This window comes from Pan paniscus, chromosome 9 (assembly GCF_029289425.2).
Source record: "Pan paniscus chromosome 9, NHGRI_mPanPan1-v2.0_pri, whole genome shotgun sequence".
In the NCBI taxonomy this organism is placed as follows: Eukaryota; Metazoa; Chordata; class Mammalia; order Primates; family Hominidae; genus Pan; species Pan paniscus.
Window position 1 is genome coordinate 43,364,163 of NC_073258.2, and position 20,640 is coordinate 43,384,802.

The 20,640-nt window shown below is 35.2% G+C and overlaps 1 protein-coding gene and 1 non-coding gene across 3 annotated transcripts in view; both read right to left on the reverse strand.

Annotated features, from left to right (window-relative positions):
* Positions 1-20,640, reverse strand: part of LRRC4C (leucine rich repeat containing 4C) — a 1,357,112-nt gene that overhangs the window by 1,018,385 nt on the left and 318,087 nt on the right. The window lies entirely within an intron of this gene.
* On the reverse strand, positions 4,219-4,324 carry LOC112441239 (U6 spliceosomal RNA). Its single transcript, XR_003029182.1, has one exon. It is a non-coding gene; the product is annotated as a U6 spliceosomal RNA (small nuclear RNA).

Sequence of the window (20,640 nt, forward strand, 5' to 3'; positions counted from 1 at the left end):
CATGCAGAACCTCTTCCTTTTGTTATGGCAAGAGGTTGTCTTTTTAGTAAAGCAACTTTCATTGTGATGCCATTGACTTAGTTTGAGTGTTGTTAGACAATAAATAGCCCTGTGGAACTTATCACTCATTATAAGGATCACCATCAAGGGCATTTTTCATTACATCATAGAGTGTCCTATTTATGAAGGCTTCCAAAATAAATCCTTTTCTTATCTTTTTTTTCAAAAAATAGTTGTGCTCCTCCTGTGTTTTTTTTCTCTGCTTATTTCTTTTTATTTGTTAAATTTAAAAGACATTGCAAATTTTTGTAAACAATACTATAGGTGATTAACTCAAGAGAAGTGTAAAGGGTACCATGCTTTAACAATTCATTATCATCCATGGCTTTCTTTGCCTTCCCTCTTGATTTTCTGTATTGTTTCACTGTACTTTTTCATTGCCGTTTGCTGACGATGTTCATATATCTCTTCAGCTAACATTTTCCAAACAATCTTTATATGTTCAGGCACTGTTTTAAGTACATAGCATATTTTAAATTATTTTAATTTTCATTTTCCAGTATGTGAGATAGCTACTGCAATCATCTCAGTTTTTCAGAGAGAAAAAAGGGGATGCAAAGAGATTGAGTAACTTCCCTAAGGTCACACAGCTAGTGAGTGGAGAAGTCACTCTGTGGTAGATTAAATTATTTCTGGAAGAAAACACAAAGAAAGGAGAGCTTGCTGTACTTGAGCAAGACATTGGAATAATTTAAGTTAATGCAAAGGTAATCCCATTAGGTAAGTCAATTTGCCTATACCACTTAGGTGGCAGAATAATTTTGCCGTTCTGTTTTATAACCTGTTGGAGAATCCCTCAAACGTCATGCCACTAATGGCTCTTTCCAAAGTTTGAAGAGATTCGGCCACTATCTAGAATTATAAGTTCAAGGTTAAGGGACCTTGCCAATGAAAGTTAGAAGAGTAATGAACTAAAACATTATGTTTGCTACCAGGCAGTCTCATGACTTTCAGGATTATGAAATATGTGTTTCCTCTGATGGCTTTCATGTTTGCTCTCTCTTGAAAAGTTGACCTGGTTTCACTTAGGTTAGATACATTTATGCTTTACAGATCCAAACTATTGAAATAAATAATGATTTATGTATAGATGAGCTGAGGACATTAGTTTGAATTTTGCAACGCTGAACTTTCAGTTTTTGCTGTTAAAAAAATGACTAGTGTAGGATTACACAGAAACTTTTACCTTCAAAAAGAGAGTAGTAGCATTCTTTCTGGGAGTTTTAAAGGAGAAAAAACTGTTGTCAAAACTAGAATCAATGCTAAAATTTTCCCTTCTGATTTGGTCTCAGTCCAAATCACCATATCTGCCTAGCTACCTTATAATAGACAACTTCTAGCAGATATCTGGCCTTAAAATTTTTCACAATTGAAGGAAGAGGCCTACCATATACTAAAACTCAGAAAATGACAAATTCCTCAAGCAAAGGAGTCCAGAGGCTGAGCAGCCAGAAAAAAACTCACAAATTTTTACTATAAATGAAATAAGTAAATTCAAATTTTCTTTTCATTCATCCAACCTGCCAAAAAACCATCTGTCCATCCAACAAATATCTATTGAGTTTCAGGCATAGTATTCAGTATTTGTCATTGTGCAGGGTACTTTTTTGTTTGTTCTTTCACATTCACTCCCTACCATTCTCCATCCCATTCTATGCTTCAGATGGCAGATCATTATATACGGATTTATATGGATTTCATTGCTCCCTATATTCTAGTTGAACTTGGCCAGTGGAGGCACTAATGGAGGATTGGAGGTTGGGGAGAAAGTGAGCTAGGTGCTTATTTCTTGTGCTCCTCACTGTTGGGCTACTGTTTGACAGTGGCTATATTACTTCATGAAGGCAGCTTCTAACAGGCTACCTAGTCTTTTCTGAAGCTACAGCTCTCAATGAGTTCTTGTAGCCACTCATTGCCTTTCCCCTTTCAGATCTAAGGATAATAAAGTCTTCCTTCTCTTGCTAAGTGATATGGTTCTGTGTCCCTACCCAAATCTCATGTTGAATTGTAATTACCAATGTTGGAGGAGGGACCTGGTGGAAGGTGATTGGATCATGGGGGCAGATTTCCCCCATGCTGCCCTATTGACAGTGAGTGAGTTATCATGAAATCTGATGGTGTAAGTGTGTGTGGCACTTCCCCCTTTGCTCTCTCTTTCTCCTACTCTGCCATGGTAAGATGTGCTTGCTTCCCCTTTGCCCTCTGTGATGATTGTAAGTTTCCTGAGGCCTCCCAGTCACTCTTCCTGTTAAGCCTGTGGAACTATGAATCAATTAAAGCTTTTTTCTTTATAAATTACCCAGTCTCAGGTAATTCTTTATAGTAGTGTAAAAACAGACTAATAAACCAACCTAAAGGTGCTTTGCCATCCTCTGTTGGTTTCTTTTAACCATGATTTCCTCATAAAGATCCTTTTTATTCAAACTTTTTTCAATTATCCCTTTTTGGAGTACCATCTATTTCTTACAAAAACCATGATATTATAGGATATATCGGTCGTTTAAAAAGTCAGTCTTTGATCTTATTGTATTTATAGTTCAGCAAAGCTATAACGTTTATATATTGTGAAACTCTCTCACACTGATTTGGGGTAGGCTGGATAAGCAATACATACTTGACATTAATATTCCAATTCTGAGTTCTGAAAATAGCTACTTTACTCAGGCATTATGATAAATTTACAATACATTTTTGTGTACTTTTCCCTTGTAATACTTCTTTTAAATTATTTCCAACGCCTTCCCCTTCCTAGATGTACTAGGCAGCAGTATTTACTATACTATTCAATGCCTAGTACATCATTAAATGTTAGATAATTCAACCCAGAATATAATCATGTGGAGAATTTAATGTGAGTCAACATAATAGCAAGTGGATGTGTGTTTATAATGAGGCTCTTCATTAACCTGAACATTTTCTCTGGCCCTGTCAGGATCAGATCACAGGAGGGGGTTAGAACACATTGCCATAGGAGGACTGTCCACATGCTAGAGGATAAAATAAAAGGGATGACCCTGAGAAAAGGAGATGTTAGCTGAATCATAGAGCAAATATTGTCAGCTTGGATAAAGGAAGCACAGATCAAGCCTAGGCAGATCAATAATTTCCAGTTCTAAACAACCGATTCCAGGAGAGTCTGCCTGAGGACTAAATGTAGAGGTGTTGTCATCATTAGCAGTACAAAAAAAAAATCTCACCTAGAAAAATCCACACAAATGGTAGGGGAATGACATGATCATAAGCTGGGATAAATAAAAAAAATGTAGAATAAAGTCAAATTTGTGGTACATATAATAAACATCTCATTGCTCCTAGGAAACACTGCTGGGAAGCTGGAGAGATGCAAAAGCAAATATATATATTAAAAAACCTTGAACCAAATGGATATACGTTGAAGAGAAATAGCTAGCTGAGATATCAGGAAAATACTGCTGAACTCTGTAGACACATCTAGGATTTCAGACCTTGGTCAAGTAACAGTTTAACTCTTCAAAATACAATAGGGTAAAACATATTTATTGAACCCACCAGATTCAGATAGTTCTGTCGGGAAACAAGTCTACCCTCAAGTTTTTTGATACTCATTACTAATAGCTGGAATGATGTTGGAAGGCTTGTTATGTTAGGTGCTCAGTTTTATCATAACTCCTCTGCCATGCTAGGAAGCTAGATCAAATTGTGTTGCCTTCTGAAAACTGCCTCATATTTGAAAATAAAGCTTTGACATTTTCAACTGATAATATATATATTATAAATTAGAAGAGATCTGGATCACTTATTTTTAAAATCATAACTTTTAATATGCCCAGATGATTTCTTGTGCCAATCATCATACAGGTTAGAAATAGAGATTATATGTAAAAATAAATAGATAGAAATATATATAAATATGGCATGATCAAATAAGTTAAGAAAAAATTGGGCCAAACATATTTTTCAGGTGTCTTTATTGTTAGAATTCAGACTTTCCAATCTAACAATGTGTATCATCATACTCTAGATGAACTATAGCACGTAGAGTACCCCCAAAGTATCTTATAGGTAGACTGTATTTTTAATGAAACATCTCATGAAATCAGGATTTCATGGGTTTCAGAAAATGATGCTTTTGCTATACTAAACAATTTATTTTATAATTTTATTGTATTTATTTTATATACATATATACTGACACTTAAAAAATTTGTGTGTCATCCTTGTATGGTGGTCATGCTAGTCTTCTCCGTATTGTTCCAACTTTAGTATGTATTCAGCCTAAGTGAGCACTATACTAAATATTTCATAGCAGTCTTGAGTATGTATGTTGAATTGTTGGAAGAACTTGAGATCATCCAATAAAACCTCCAACACAATTGGAAATTCCCATCCTATGCAAGTTTGGTGAGGGAGGTCAGGCAGCCTCTCTTGAAGCACCTCCAAGGAGGGTAAATTCCCTGGTCGGTGAGTCATCATATCTTGATTTCAAGCAACTCTGGATTTTATAAATGCTTTCTCTATTCTGAGCTATGTTTTTTTTTTTTCTTTTTTTAATAAATTCTACCACTGGTTCTAGCTTTGTCCTCAGAAGAACACAGGATAAATTAATTCATTCTTTCCCAGCTTCTCTGAGTTCACTCAATTTTTTCTCAGGTGGTATGATTTCTAAGCCTTTCACAAATGTCACTCTGGAATCACTCCAGATTTCCTCTAATTCTTTAAAATATTGTGCCTATAATTGCACTCAATATTCTGGGTGCGTGGTTTAATCAATGCAGAGAAGAATAAGACAACAACTTCCTACAGCGTGTAAACTCTTTTCCTGCTAATCATGCCAGAGTTTTGCAGTCACTTCACACTGTGTACTCATATCAAGTTTGAGATCAACTTAACGCCCCATAACATTGTTTCAGTGAACTATTGCCACAGCATGTCTTTTCTCTCCTATACTTAGGCAATTGATTTTTGAAGCCTAAATGCCTATCACTGGTTTCTGCACAGTTTCACATAGAAACAACCCGCTGGTTTCTTTTGGTGAATACAATTTTATCTTTACAAGAATTCAAGATAATTATGATGATGAGAAACATCTTATCAAAAATGGTAAGTTACAATTCTTTACATTCAGAGAGTGCTTGAACACATGCTATTTTACTTTCTACCCATACCAGATCGAGAAGTTAGGTATTATTAGCATCAATTTAGAAATGAAGAAACTGAGGCATCAGGCATACTAGAATTTGATATCCACATGTCTCGTAAGTGGAACGCCATGATTAAAACCCCATCTTCTGCCACCAATCCAAACTTCTATCATATCCCAAGTACTTTTCAGTAAAAAATATAAGCCAGAGTCTTTAAGTCCAAGAATTCTTTTATGAATGTTCCATTCAGCAGTGCCAGTGGGCTAGGGAACTGTCTTTTCTTCGTTCTACAGCACTGGGTAATTCACTATAAACTTAGCCAAAGCCAGGCATACAGGCCTAGAAGTAAAAATTCCTATATAGCAAACTCTTCTGCTCTCAGATTCTACACTGCTTCTTTTAAAATGCTTTTTAAAAACTTAATTTTCTATCTATAAACATAGACAGTCATTAACATGAATGCTAATTGTTCTATTTTAGAAGTGATTATTTATGAGTAAAAATGTCATTTCTATGTTAAAATTAAAAAAATGTTTCCTCTATTTATTATTTCTTTCACTCAGCCTGACAATTTTCAAGAATATGGGAAGCAAAAGTTGGAAGACATCTATACATTTGTATCAAGTCCATTCTTTAGGAGCCAGAGTGGGCTTTTCCCCTAAGGTTTTTGAAGGAGAGATGGAAATAGATATATGATGACTTAAAATAATAGTCAAAGAATTACAGAGGCTAGAGAGTCAGAATCCCAGGGCTGGGATACCCGACCCCATCAGGGATATGAGAAGATAATATTTCTATGGATACCAGTTATCGGTTTGAGAGTGAGAGGCTACTGTATATATGTTTTCAGCCAGAATGTTTGAAACATCAGGGAATTTGCAGATGATTCTCAAGGACACAGGGAAAACAACTATTATATAGCCCCACCCAGAATTACTCCAGAGTAATAAAAATTAACAAAGGTCTATCTGGGGAGTAAGCAAGACCATCTGTCTCCAGACATGGCCATTAGGATCTGAAGTGACAACCAGAAAGACCAGATATATTTTCTGATGATTATCTCTATAAAATTATTGACAAAAGCCCATGTTGAGTCATGAAATAAAAATAATTAACATTTAAAGACATAAGGCAACCCTCAAAAAATTCACATTGTCCAAAAAATTCCTTCATTTAATAAAACCAGGTGGTGATCAATAAACTCATTAGTAATGAGATTTTCCAACTTTAGCTTCTGGCATAAAAATATGCCTATTTTTGTCTGAAACAACACTAAGTTTTATTATGTATCATTAAAAAATAAGCTAAATTTGTATGTTTTTTAATGATAAGCAAGTGATTTTCAAACATATTTTTGCATTATTATAATTATCATACAAAAATATAGATTAAAAAAAGCCACTTTATTTTGCAATGTCGCTCATCAAGGTAGTCTATTTACCCAACTGTATTTTGCATTTTTTCTCATCAAGGTAGATTTTGTTCATCCACAGTTGAAACTGGTATGGCTTCATGAGTTGCTTTAGACCAGCAGAGTGTGGTAGACATGATATTATGTGAGGGAACAGTTCAACCCACAGCAAGGACATTCTTTGTTGAAGTGGGAAGTTAACTACGAAAACTACTATTGAAAACTGAAAAAAGGATGGTTATAAAATAATTGAAAAGACCATTACATACAGTAACTTGAATAATAGAAAATATGCCAAATGAATTTGTATATATGGATATGGAGATTTCAAATAACATTGAAAATGTGATTTGCCTTTTGTGAGCTATGTAAGGGGCAGGTATAAAAGCAAAGAGAAGACTTTAGAGAAAATGCATTCAATTGAAAGTAGAGAAACTAATAAAATAACCAAAGTAAGATTTAAGGTGGTACCTAGTAAAACCTTTTTGTAGTTCACTAGTCTCCTGATCAAGAAGGGTTGCAATAGGGATCCTCATTCACATCTGGACCTAAAGCAAATTATAAGGCTTCAGACATCAAGCTTGGTGACATGTTTGGATCAGATATATGGGGTCTCACCAGAAAGTCAAAATGTTTTGCATGCTGAAGAGAAAGGACTCAATGGACGCAGAAGGTGGCCAGCAGCATATTGTTATAGTACTAACTCCAAAAGAACCACACTTCCTAGTATTTAAGCTATTAGGTAGCCCTTCCAACACTGATTCTGGCCTTACTTTGGCCCATAGGGCATCAACAAACACGAAACAAGCAGAAGTTCGAAAAGTGCTGATACATTGAGGCTTGATTCTTTGAAATGTGGCTTCTACCAGGTGACGAAGCCAGTGATGAAGGAATATGTGGAGAGACAGCCTTTCTGGACAATCCAGCTGAGGTACCTATTATGCGAGCAACGCCACTGTAGAACATGAGCCTCAAATGAGCCTCCAGATGAATGTAATTCCATGAGAAAGTTAAGGCGACACCAGCAAAAAAGTCAATCCAACCTACAGAATTATGAGAATTAAACTAATTGTTACTTGAAGCCACTATGTTTTGAGATAGTTTGTCATGCAACAATAGATAACTTCTATATACGGTAAATCCAATGTAGTATTTTGCATTCCATCTAATACACTTTGAACTTTCAAATTAAAGCATCGAGTAAATACAAAATTTCAATTAAAATTTCTCTGAGACAGTATTTTTTCTGTATACATTTTAATGGCATGTACCACACTTTGCTAATAATTCTTATATTTATATTCAAGTTTCTTTATAAATCAAATATACTGCCAGGCCAGCAAAGCTCATCTGAATAATTTTTCTTGTGAAAAAGACTATTTTTTTTTTAATTTTAGTATTGAATAGTGAATGTTCATCCTCAAGTATTAAGACCTAATTCAAACTCCTTACTTCTTTTCCTCTTCCTCTTCTTCTTTTAAATTCCCATCTGCTGAAGAAATCTATTTGACACAGCCAAACAAAAGAATATGGAAGTATTATGTTATAATTCATAGTTAAAATAAAGTCTCAGTTTGATTTTCTTTTCTTTTTTCTTTGTTTTTGCTTTTGGTACTCTGAAATGGGCATAAGATGACATGAGGAAATTAGTATTATTACATAGTGTAGTAGATATTATTATTCACCAAAATATATTTTTCCCTATCCCTATAAAGTCAAAAATAATATACCTCCACATATCTATTATATGTGGCCTTGAGACTATTTCTAGGCCATGAAATGGAACAGAAGTTTCCTATGTTATTGTGGGGCCAGAGTGTTTAATTGCTGTGCTTGAGTCTTCAGTGCTCTATTCAACATAAACATTGCTTTGTTGAGATAGTGCTATTATTGAACGATGGAGCTTTTATCAGCTAGTATTTCAGAGTGAAGACCACATGGAGTAGAGGCTCATAACAAGACAGACATGCATTGTGAACAAGAAATAATCCTTTATCTTTAACCTACTGGGATTTGGGGATGTTTGTTATTATGGCACTACCTAACCTATCCTGCCTCCTACGTACTACCATTGCTTAGCAAGCCAAGGTTCCACTATTGGCTGGCCCTGAATCTCTCACCCTTCCTCTTTAATTTTTCTATCAAAAATGTGCTCTATGTAGGTCCTCTAATTGGTAGATTGCACTATTCACATCACTGTTTATTATGATAGCTAAAAGGGAAGGCCCATATTTTCTTGGCTACGTTTTTGGGAAACCAAATAATTGGAAGACTATAATGAGTATCATTCAGGCCTTCAATTTGAATTTCCCTGGGACATGAGGTTGTTATTATAGATGAGTTGAATAATTCCTTCATAATGGAAGTGGAGAATCTGTCATACCTCCAAAAGAAAAAATCATTTCTATCTGCAGTTCTAAACTTGTCTAGTAGTGAAAAGGAAATGATTGAGCTTGGTAATATGATGAATAGATTTTAATGCCTGAATTAAACTGACTGTTCATTTTTAACCACACAAGACTATAAGCTATGTGAAAAGAGATCCATATATTGCTCAAAGAGATATGACAGTGCTTGCTACACAGTAGGTGCTGAATAAAGTTGTTAAGGCAATAAATAATATTCTATTTTAAAGTACACTTTTCTTGAACAAATCACAACTTTCATGACAAGTGGGAATGCTGACCAATAAGTAATGCATTTTGGAGACCAAATACTTAAGATTGTTTAATTCATTTACCATAAATTAGTTCATGTGACCTCCTCACACTCCTAATGAGTATTCCTTATTAACAAGTAATCTAATGCTCTGAATTATTCTATAATTGTCTCAAAAGTCAACAAATTAACCATTGGCAGGTCATTTATTTTCTAATTCCCAGATTAAAACATTTTTTTGGCCACTGTTTCCCAAGCACTTATCTTTTGGTACCATTTTTACTACTGTGAAAAACTTACATCCTGTGAGGATGTATCTTCATGCATCAATCTGTACTATTATTTAGTGAGTATGTATTTGATTACCACACTTGTTTAACTTGAACTTATCGTAAACGAGTGTTTATATCACTACAATAATTAGAAAATGAATACAATTTGCTATATATAAAAGGTAACTATAAAAATGAATTCAGTTAAAGCAAATAATTAAACTCTTGACAGATATTGCCTGACAAATGCTCTGAGGTGGCAGACCATTCTCTTTTAATATAAAAAGAAGTTAGGAAATGAAAGACATGTGAACACCAAACTGGGATTTTCTCCTTGATATAATCAGATAAAATGAAATAGAATTAAAAAAGAAAACTTTTTTATAATTAGGTCTCTCGTTCTTACGTGTTATTTAAAATTAAATTTATTTATATTCTCCGTACCAACTGCGAAGTGCATGTTTGGCAATTTGTAAATGTTCTCTGGGCTACCAAGCTTCCCAAACCCCATATATTGGTGGAAGTATATGTTACTTTTTCCTCTATTTTTTAATATTATGCTTTCTCCTAAATATACATATACAGATATTTATGTATATAACCAGTTCAATTTCTCTACATTATTTTAGAAAAACACTTTTTCAGCACACCTACCTTTGTTCACACAATACTAAAGAAGTTTGTCTTAATGTTAGAGTTAGTGCCTATTTTGTTTATTTGTAATTTACTAATAGAATGTTTTTTTCAAGTTAAAATTCAAATGGATTCTTCAATAGTAATTTTATCTGCCTCAATGGATTATTTTTCCTAAGACCTCTGCCATTAATAAAATCACCTTTTCAAATTCTAATTTTTATTTTATTCATAATTTCCAAGGCAGATTTCTTAGAATTCCACATTTACTGCTTCCCGTTTGTGACCACAGACTAGCTCCTTAGCTCCTCGAAGACTCTGATGATTATTTCTAACTAATTATCTAAGGTCACCGTTAACATCTTAGTTGTTACAGGTTATAGACCCTTTTCTCCCCACATGTGTTTAACTAATTGCTCCTACATGAACTCTCAACTTCCTTTACTTCTGTGAGGTTGGGATCACTTGGCTGTAACTGTATATGATTACATCTTTCCTCTTATGGCTTCATGTAGCACCTCTCTGCAAATAAATACCAACCACCAAGCTCCAGATTCTGTTTAGTTATTTACTGTCCATAGGAGACTAGATCCTCTTGACTGACAAGAGAGAATAGGATGTGTAACTCAAACTCTCCATTTGACAGACACAAAGTCAAACTTGACTTTCTGTGCCTCCTTACTGCTCATTCCTCATGTATTTCTCTCCTTTCTTTCCTGTTAGTCTTATTGTCACTTTCATCTGTACAGTATTTTAATCCTAAAATCTTGGTTATCACCTCCTTGGCACTACATTTAAGCAATTGCTAATTCCTATGTTCTACCTTAAAAGTATCCATTTCTGTCCTCATTCTGAGTGTCAATAATGCAGTTTTTTATATTACTTGTCTTATTTGATCAAAAAAATCTTTACTATTCTTCTCTCTTCTAGTCTATTTTAATTCATCTTGAGCAAGACTGCCAGCTTGTTGATGTCATTTTAGAAGGACACATCTGGTTATGTTACTTCTCTGCCTCAAATCATACAATATCTTGCAAACATCCCAAAATAAAGTTAAAACTTCTTAGTCTGGAATTCAAGTCCTTATATCATCCAGACATTTACTGTATTAAACCTCAACTATGAAATGTTTTTTACTTTTCATCTTTGATTGATCAATTAAAATTAGGTGGATTTAAATGACAGAATTTCTAAAAATTTTGATTCAAGAAAAAAATGCATAAATATACATTCATTTGCCAATTGTTTCATAGAAAGCTTAGGCCATTTTTTAAAGTATGAATTTACCAGCTGCATCAATCACATACTTTTCGCAATATTAGAGTAAGTTCTTAGAAACATTTTTGAAGCAATTTATGTGTACAATTCTTCTATATTTACAAATTTGTTCCTCCACACTTTTATAATTGTCTCTCCTCCAACCAATAATTATGCCATAATTTGCATGGAGTTCATCTATGCTGTGTGTTTTCCATGCACTAAATTTGCATTTATAGAAGGGAAAAATCTTTTTTTTGCAGGTATATTTCTTTGCCTATATGCTTTAAATTGCTATATATTTACAATAACAGGAAACATTAGTATAAATTGTTTTAGAAACAAAAGCAAATTATTTTAGTTAACTATACAACCAATTTGTAGAGGCAGAAATGCACAAACATTGGATCAAGTGGTGCAGCAGCCCGAGTTTAGTATGTCATAAGCATCAGAAATTGTGCCTTACAGAAAGCAAAGATTTTTCAGCAACTTGAAAAATTGTGCCTTACAGAAAGCAGGTTTTTCAGCAACTCAAAATTGCTTAAAGGAGACATGCTGAAATTTCTATTTTCCATTATAATGATAGTTCTAACCTTTACTTCTGTCTTCTCTCCATTCATCCCATTCAAATGTACAACTACTTTAAACATATGTATTCATCTTAAATTCTAACTCAAATCTCATTTTTTATGTTCAGTTTCTGGATGTCCCTACCTGAAATACTTTTCCTATTTAAACTACAGTAACATTTTTATACATGGATTTTGTATGATATTTTGACTTTGAATTATAGTTACGACCGTGTATACTTTGTTTGTTACACGTGCTTGAAATATCAGTGTTGTTTCTGATTGACTTTGTTATTGTCAGAAGCATTTGAACCAGAGCGACCACATCTTGAATAGGTACTGAGTAAAATAAGGCTGAGACCTACAGGGCTGCATTCCCAGGAGGTTAGGCATTCTTAGTCAAGGGATGAGATAGAAGGTTGGTACAAGATACAAGTCACAAAGACCCTGCTGTTGAAACAGGATGAGGGAAAGAAGCTAAAACTCACCAAGACCAAGATGGCAATAAAAGTTACCTCTGTTCATCCTCACTGTTCATTATACACTAATTATAATGCATTAGACTGTTAAAAGACACACCCATCATCACCATGACATCTTACAAATGCCATGACAACATCCAGAAGTTACCCTATGTGGTCTAAAAAGGGGAAGAACTCTCAGTTCTGGAAAACTCATGAATAATCCAACCATTGTTTAGTGTATAATCAAGAAATAACTGTAAATATACTCAGTTGAGCAGCCTGTGCCACTGCTCTGGCTATGGAGTAGGCATTCTTTTATTCCTTTACTTTCTTAATAAAGTTGTTTTCACTTTACTCTATGGGCTTGCCCCGAATTCTTTCTTTTGTGAGGTCCAAAAACCCTCTTGGAGTCTGGATCAGACCCTTTTCCAGTAACAATATCTTTCACAGAATTTAGCATGAAGAAAGTAAAATGAGTGGTGTTATCATAACATCTCCAGGCTAGTTCTTTGTGGATGCTGAGTTTTGGAGAAAAAGGAAAAAATGGTAGAACTTATACAGAATATTATTAACAAATGTGGGTAGTTTGACCATAGATATTCATTCATCAGATAGTTGGTGAGTATATTTAAAATGAAAACTTTTTAAATGTATTTTTAAAACTTTTAAGTTATTAAATAGAAGTTGCGGAAACAGACAACATTTATAGAAATGATGATATATCCTAATTGAAGAAATATTATGCAGTTACTTAAGATGATGCTTGCAGAGTATTTTGTATAAGAGAAAAAAATTCTGATAATGACAAGTGAAATAAAAAGCAAGATACCAAACTAAAACTATGGTTTAAGCATATTACTAAACCTTAATGGAAAAATGCTGGAAATTAAAACACAAATGTTAAGCAATTGTGGGTGGTTTGTTTCCTTCATTGTTTGTTTTGTTCAAATTTTCTACTATGAACATTTTTATTTTTATGATAATAATGAAATAAATTGTGTCTTATTGCTTTTAAAGAAAGTTGCTCAATTTCCATTAATTGAATTAATCTTCTTTTATTAAGCAATTACTCTATTAATAGCTATTGACAGTTACCAAAAAGGACAATGTGGGCAGAACCATGGTGCAAATCACTGTTCTGTTGTTATCCCCAGGAATACAAATGAAGATGTAATGATATATTTTCAAAGTAAAAGGTGCTTGACTTTCAACTTCTAATCCAAAGATAATATCAACAAGGGAAAAGCTAACTATGTGATAGAGATCACAATTTTTAATGTCCTACCTCAGAAGATAACAATAATGTCTTTTTCCCTTTAGGTAGCGAGGGCCTGAAATACTTTTTAGATATCTGCTATTTAATCTGGCAGAGTCTCTGGGAGATAAGAAAGGAACTAAACACACACAAGAGCAAAGACCATAGCTTTTCATCTCTTAGATGTGACCCGGGCCAAAGAATGTGAAGGTTTCCGGAGATTAAGGCCATCTCCATGGCACTAGGCTAATATACCCTCTGGGCGGCCTTATCCATTGTAACGCTACTCTTTCAAAGTTCAGGGCTAACCATAGGGGATGGTGGGGAAAGTGATCTCCAAAGAGAGTAGAAAATACTTAGGAGGAGAGCAAATAGATAAAGGACCAACATTAATAGCACCATCATTATGGCTAGAAGTTTCTTGATTTTCTTGAAAAATATTCAGTTTCCTTGAATGTGTATCTGTTAGTTATAAACTACATATAAAATCCTAATCCCCACCCCCCCAGCCAACCAACAGAATAGATACCCTCTTTGCCAAGGGGATCCTAGAAAAACCTTAAAAACTGAGTTTTCAGTCATAGTGGGAATGGAGGTCGGACAAACCTCACTATACTCCCTCCACTTTAGAGTTTAGGAGCAGCAACTTCCCAGCATTAATGTTAAAATAGAGACTCTAAGACAGAACAGACTCTTTGTGACAATAAGGTACCAAATTGGAAACAAGATCTAAGGCCATGCAAAGCAAGAATTAGGTCACCCTTGCCCACCATCAATCATGCTACATAGCATCCTTATCTTACCTTAAAGCATTCTTTTCTGCAGATTCGAAACTTTAGACAGAACCATACTCCTTTAAACAACTGCAAATAAAAGAATCTATGAATCCACCTATAACCTGCAAGCCCCTGCTTCAAGATAGTCTGCTGACCCTATGTATACCTTCCAAGTATTGATTTATATCTTTGCCTGTAACTCCTGCCTTCCTGAAGTATATAAATCCACACTGTAATTCAACTGCCTTGGGACCACTTACTCAAGGCTTCTTGGGTTTGTGTTTTCACTGGACCAGAGTCAACTATATTGGCTCAGAATAAATTGCTTTATTTATTTATTTATTTACTTATTTACTTATTTTGAGGTGGGGTCTCACTGTGTCACCCAGACTGAAGGCTGTGGTACAATCATAGCTCACTGCAGCTTTGAAACCCTAGGCTCAAGCAATCCTCCCACCTAAGCCTCCTGAGTAGCTGGGACTACAGGAGCACACCACTACAACCAGATAATGTATTTATTTCTTTATTTTTGTAGAGACAGACTCTCTCTGTGCTGAACAAGCTGGTCTCAAATTGCTAGCCTCAAGCAATTCTACCACCTCAGCCTCCCAACATGTCAGGCACAGTGGCACACTCTGGGATTACAGGCATGTGTCACTGTGCCTGGCAGAATAAACTTCTTTAAAATATAACCACTAACATAGTAGTCATCCTAGGAATCTCCTCATTGTATGGTCAATAACTTTCCAGGTTAATTTCTCTTAAAAGGTAGAATATTTCCTAGGGCTGCTGTAACAAAGCACCACAGACTGGCTTAAAACATCAGAGATGTATTGTCTCATACCTCTGGAGGCTAGAAGTTCAAAATCAAGGTGTTGGCAGGACTATGCTCCTACTCAAATCTCTAGAGGAGGATCCTCTTTGTATAAAAGACCAGCCATTGGATGAAGTGCCCTCTCTAATCCACTGTGACCTCATTTTAACTTAACTAATTACATGTCCAATGACTTCATTTCAAAATAAAGGCATATTCTGAAGAAGTGAAGGTTAGGACATCAACATATCATTTAGGGTGGATACAATTCAACTAATAACAGGTGGGTAAAAAGAAAGATTCCCCCACCCAAACAATAAAAACAAAATGAATGAACACCATGAACACCCCAAGCCATTTGTTTTAGTAATACAACTATCATTATTTGAAAGCTGAGGACATAAGGATAAAACTATCTCATTATGAAAGTCAATAAACTACTGTCTCATTGAGAGACATCATGAAAAATGATTCTGCCATCACACATACACATACACACACACACACACACACACAGGCCTGACTAAAATCACAGTCCATGGCTCCTTAACATTGACACATGGCCATAAGGGTTGTGAGCATAAATTTCTTCATCTCTGCATGACAGAAAAGAACATTTTTTCTCCTTTCAATCTGCTAAAAATCTCTCTAATTTTGCAAAGTTTTGGCTGTGTTCCATTTCTGCCTAGACAAGCTTGTCTTTCAGGCTTCAGCAATCAAGAATGGGGGAGGGGCAAAACAATAAAAAACAGACGTGCTAGACAAAGAAAGTGAAATTTAGGAGCTAGGGAAGGAGAGAGAGAGAGAGAGGGTAGAGTTAAAAAGACAGGCATTTGGGAGTATCTGAAGTATGTGGTAAAATGGGAACGAAAACATGGCAATAACAAATAGAATAAACAATTGTTTCATTAATGAGTTTGACATATACAAAGTAAGAACTTGAATCTTTACATCCCTTGGACTTTCTAGGAAGTTATTTCAATCTCAGTGATCAGTGATACCACGCTATTGATCCACATAGGCTACCTATACATTAATGTTGTATATAAAATTGGGATAATGTTACTATGCCGAGTGATGCCAAGAAGAAGATAAGATTACCCAATAAACCCTTTAAGCGGTGTCTGACATATAATAAATGCTCAATAAAAGTGACAACACTTATGCCTTCCTTCTACCTTACTGCTCACTGAATGCTTATAATTACTGTGTAATGGAATAATACCAATAGAATGCTAATTGCCCAGAGACATTTAGTGACTCTTAACACTCCAGAGATAGGACCATTTTTATATTAAAAAAATCAAATAGCACTCTGGCTAACATATCAAGCTGACATCCAGGAGAATTAGATCTGGTTCCATGAGTGCATGCCCTTTGCACCAGTTACAATTGTAACCCTTATTGGACATCTACACAATAGGCATTTATTGAGTATATACTGTGTGTTCATCCATCCAGCCATTCATCCATCAATCTAGCCATTCATCCATTCATCATTTATTCAAAAAAACACTTTCAGAGTGCCTGCATATGTCAGGCAGTGGTCTAGGAAGTGGATATACAATGAAGAACAACACATGCTTTCCCTACTTTTATGGAGTTACATTCTAGTGTTGGGAACCAATAAGACTAAACATAAGAAATAACATGATTTCTGGTTTTCTGGCTTCTGTGGCAAACACTGGAAATAAAATCTTACGCATGTAGGGGGCAGGAAGTATGGGTATAAAGGTGTTATAGAGCGGTTCCAGGCAAAGGAAACAATATGTGAAAAGGATCAGAGGTAAAACTCATGGTGCATTTCTGGACTGCAACTCAGTTTATATTGTACAGATGAACAAAAGAGATGGGGAAATGCTGGAAATACAACTAGAGGGATAAAGAATACAACAGTTTCCAGGACACATTAAATCATACATCAAGAATGCATGACTGTATCCTAAGACAAAGAGGTACAATTGAAAGATGTTGAGTTGGGCATTTAAGCACTGTGTTTCATTGATATCTTTCTGACAGCAGTTATTCAAATTTAGAGACTAAATGAAAAGATAACTAATTTGAGGATCTTGGCCTAGAGTCCTTTCCCACCCTGGCTTCTGGCTTCAGGTGCACCTCTTTCCATGTCTATGCACATCTTGTTAGACTCGAGTTGCCTTTCTGATTTCTGATTTTGAATACTTCCATTTTTCCTCTCCTTCCCACTACCAAACTGTCAACTCAGCTCAGTTATCGAGCCCAAGAATTTGCACTTAGCCACTGCCTATAAGGAATTGTTGCTGCTTCAATACCAACTCCCTCTGCCATAAGGAAAAGCCTTAACTTTAAGTGTGATATTGCCTACATAAATTTTGTGTCACCATTTTGGTAAAACTGTTTGGTTTTAACTGGCTTAAAAGTGCCCTTTAGGCTGGGTGTGGCGACTCACCCTTCTAATCCCAGCACTTTAGGAGGCCGAGGCAGGTGAATTACTTGAAGCCAGGAGTTACAGACCAGCCTGGCCAACATGGCGAAACCCTGACCCTAGTAAAAATACAAAAATTAGCCAGGTATGGTGGCGTGTCCCTGTAGTCCCAGCTACTTGGGACACTGAGGCACAAGAATTGCTTGAACCCAGGAGGTCGCAGTGAGCTGAGATCATGCCACTGCACTCCAGCCTGGGTGACAGTGCAAGACTCAGTCTCCAAAAAAGAAAAAAAGAAAAAAAAGTGCCCTTTAGAGGAATCAGGCACAAACACATTCATAGATCATCACAGATCAAATCCCTCCCTTAAAAGATTCTATACCCAGGATGGATAAGGAGGAATGACAGTGTCTTTATGTGAGATTAATATGACAGTATTATTATGTATTTTGGGGAAATGGTAATATTTTATATCATATGATCATCATTTCTATGAATAGCATGGTATGAAAACTGTTTTCTCTATGATAATGCATATGCTTATAAAGTATTTTCATTATCTTAGAATATTCTCTTGGGCCATGGAGTAGCTGAAAAGAGTGATCTTCCCATCATCAATGACATAAGTGGTAACATGTTAGTGGGTAGACACTTTGAGATTTAAATTAACCACAACCAAAATATATAATCAGATCTCTTTAGATAAAAAGTGATTTATAAAACATGTGGAGAAAAAAATATAAATAAAACAAACAAGGTATCCTTCAGCTATTTTGTCATTTTTGTTAGCTTTCAAACATTTCTCCAAAAGTGTGAATATATTTTGAGGAAATATTTTATGTTTCAAGGAGGAGCTTTACTCTAAAAATATCCGCCCATTGATCTGAAGCAGAAATTATGGCAAAAATTTTAATAGAAGTGGAAGGATCTGGCTTTTGGACCCAGGTGGGAGGTAAGAAAGAAGGGCTAGATGATATACTAGTTGTTCTCCTTTCCTTCAGTTACCATGGGCATGCCAACTGGGAGATGGTTGTAAAAAATTAAGTAGCTAATCAAATAAAGGTATATCACTGGTGCTCTAGGAAGGTCTTGCATCATTTTCACTCATTCACTTATTCATGTATTCATTCACTTACCTCACTGTTGCATATTTTGTGAGTTGAAAGAACTACTACTAGTTTGCATTTGGAGCAATCAGATCCATACGCTAGACACTAGCCTATGCTGACATCTCTTGAGCCTTATAACAATTGCTGTGAACAAAGGTATACTTTCAGATGACCAGTCAAGTTTCAGTGTCATAGGACATTTGGATACAGGTAACGCAATTGCTTCCAGCACCTATGGTTGTGGGACACCACTGGAAAAAATAAGATTGGTGAATGGTCAGGAGAGTCACTGCAGGTTATAATCAGTGTGGTCTCTAGTACACTAGACAGGGGACAGAAGGTAACACATGAAGAGGACTGATTCAATGACACCATTGACACTCCCTGGAGAAGGACATTTTGATAGGAGGGTGAACTCATATCATAAAAGAATGGGAAACTCTACATCATTTGGTATAAATATTGAAAGAGAAGTTAGTTAAAAAGGACATGAAAATGATATCTAAGTTTCATAATGTCCTGGTAAACAAAATATTTATAGGCCGATCTCTAGAAGTCATTTAAAGAGACCTCTATAAAATCTAAATTGTGAATATCCAATTGTACCAGATGTCAGCTTTTATGATGGTTTCAATTTTCCTCCCTAAATAGATATTCTGAAAACCCATTGGGAACAGATGCATTTCAATAAGTTCCACTGGGCTCCAAACACCAGCACTTTTAATCTATAAAATAATTACTATACAAAAAGAATATTATCATTATAAGAATACTATTTCCCAAGGGAGAACTCGAGATTTCTTTAATTAAACTTTCTTTAAAATTAAAACAAAGGACATCTTTAGAGAGAACTTTTAAACCCTAAGAATACCTAGCTTCCCCAATAAAAGCCATGTTATGTGTAACTGAGCCTTCTTCTGATTATGTTTGGAAGCTATTTGGGACTAATTTGTTTGTTAGGTTTTGCTTTGTTTTACAAAAAAGTATGGAACAGCTGCATCTATTATTTTAAAAAGCAGATATGGTTAAAAGCCATATATAAAGCCATATATAAAGTGCTTCTTTCTTATCTAGTTGAATTTTTAAAATGAGGATAAAATAATTACATAAAGAAGATTTTATAGTTGGAATAAACTCTTTTCAGTTAAGAATAACAACCAATGGGAACAACAGTCACAGAGCTAGAAATAATTTATAGTAAGGGACTTATATACAATGTCTATTTTATCAATCAAGCTATGCCTTTCTTCATATGATATACTTGCTCAGATCTGTAACCAAAGCATGTCATTTGATCTTTCAGTGATAATATTTTAGAATCTTCTGACTCTAGTTGCAAAGGTCTATACCATAATTGGCTATGAGCAAAATGGAAGGCTGGAGATCTATGTATGGCAATAATATTGAAGAGACTATTGAAAACGGGCAATGAACGATGGTGGTAAATGGCAAGTGAGAAAGCGTAAATTTAGGAGAAAACTAGAATAGACCTCAAAAACTGGATTTTGATCAATAGGTTATCCAAGCACCAAAAAGTCCATTAAACTTCTAGAATCAGGGAATTTAACCAGCACAATCCTCAAGTTCATCCAGGAAATGCTGTGGGTCAGAGTGAAGCCTTAGGTTAATATTTTTCAATTTTTTTAAAGCAGTTGGATCCCTTTCTTTAAATGAAATTTTAGTCAGAAGCTCTGTATGTCAAACACTTAAAGCAAATCTGCTCTTCTTGGAGCAGGGTGGGGATACTGCTAGCCTCCTTCCCTTTGGGCTGTGTGGGAGACGGTGTGGTGGTCTTTGATCGGGGCACTGTGGCTGAACGAAGCATAGTTTGAATTGCC